The following is a 1,499-nucleotide window of genomic DNA, read 5'->3' as shown; positions in this document are numbered from 1 at the left end:
CAGTCGCTCCATCATAGAAGGCCACGAGGCTGGTCAAGCAGGACTTGCCCTTGGTGAAGCTGGGCTGGTGTCTCGAATCACCTCCCTGTCATCCCTGGGCCTTGACAGAGCTTCTAGAAGGATCTTTTCCATGACCTTCCCAGGCACAGAGGGCAGCCTGACAGGTTGGCAGTTAGCAGGGCCCTCCTTTCTACCCATTTTAAAGATGGGTACAGTGTGTTTCCCTTTTTCCCACCACCTGGGACTTCACATGTCTGTCATTTTTCAAGTATCAAGAAGAGTGTCTGGGCAACTACACAGACCCTGTTGGCCTATGTAGGGCAATAATGCTGGCGAGAAGTAAAAGATGGATTTAGAAGGAAAATGCATGAAGAAAAAGGAGTCTCTTATTAACACTCCAAAAAAAGCGTGGACTTACCTTTGCACTTCCTTTGTGAGGCATTTTCTGGTTCTCACTTCCTGCAGGTACAGCTCTTTGTACATTTCCATTTCTCCCTGCGTTGCCTCTTTACAACAGGCACACTCTGGTTGGCTTTTTTTAACCCTGTCCAATTCACTCTCGAGATCTCTAATTCTTTCTTCCAGCTGGTGTCTCACTGAATCACAACTCCTGTCTCCAATTTGTCCAAATTCATGCTGGTGGGCTGCCTGTGCCTGAAGGAGACAGTGCACCTTCAACCACCACAAGAAAAAGAGAGCTCTCCCCAGCAGAAAATTGCATGGACCCAAGTTCAGGGCTCTGCTCACAGAGGCGGCTGTGCCTCCTCCCAAGCAGCAGCAATCAAGGCAGAACCCAGGAGCTACCAGGCTAAATAATTCTTCTCATTCAGAAAGAAGCCAAATCAGCACTCTTAGTCAAAGCTACCAATGGAAAGACACTGTATGTGCAGGACAGGGCATATCAAAAAGGATGCTTCAAAGACAATCAGAGCATCCCCAACTGCACCCCCCTCACCCCACCCCTATCATTTCAGGGACTCCTTTTCTGAGCACTTTCCCCCTACAAGGACAAAGCCGCACCCCAATGTCTGGCCATGACAGCTGCAAGTTGCCAAAGCCATTGGAGGATGAGCAGCCAGAACCAGAGCAGGGGACAGAGATCCCCCCCAGGCACTGCCAATTGGGAATGTGCCTTGGGCAGGCTTTGGATTCAGGGACCTGCTGGCACATCACACACCCAGCACTGCTGCCCAACCATCTGCCCTTCTCCCACTGCCTCCAGCACAGACAGAAGTGCAGCACTAACACACAGAATGCAGGAGGGAAGGAAAATACCAGAAATCATGGCCACAGCAGAAGTTTACGGAGCGCCCGTGGACACTGGTGAGAAATTCACTTACTTGCAAAAACTGATTGACTTCTTGTAGTTTTTGTGTTATTTCCTGCTCATCTCGTTCTTCCACCTCTCTTTTACATTGTTCTGTTTGGCTGCCATCCAGCATGAAATTCTCCAAATGATGATGGAGTTTTGTCGCCTCTTCTAGCAGCTGCCATTTGCT

The 1,499-nt window shown here is 49.4% G+C and overlaps 1 long non-coding RNA gene across 1 annotated transcript; it reads right to left on the bottom strand.

The window, feature by feature from the left end:
* Positions 1-541: 541 nt before the first annotated feature.
* LOC114071886 lies at positions 542-1,493 on the bottom strand. Its single transcript, XR_003574105.1, has 2 exons — positions 1,341-1,493; positions 542-654 (listed from the first exon to the last, which is right to left on the bottom strand). It is a non-coding gene; the product is annotated as an uncharacterized LOC114071886 (long non-coding RNA).
* Positions 1,494-1,499: the final 6 nt, after the last annotated feature.

The sequence above is a fragment of the Empidonax traillii genome, unplaced genomic scaffold, assembly GCF_003031625.1.
Source record: "Empidonax traillii isolate 1590-97213 ecotype Southwest subspecies unplaced genomic scaffold, ASM303162v1 scaffold2390:size25260, whole genome shotgun sequence".
NCBI classification, from domain to species: domain Eukaryota; kingdom Metazoa; phylum Chordata; class Aves; order Passeriformes; family Tyrannidae; genus Empidonax; species Empidonax traillii.
The sequence above is the reverse complement of the archived record's forward strand: the minus strand, read 5'-3'. Positions and strand labels throughout refer to the sequence as shown.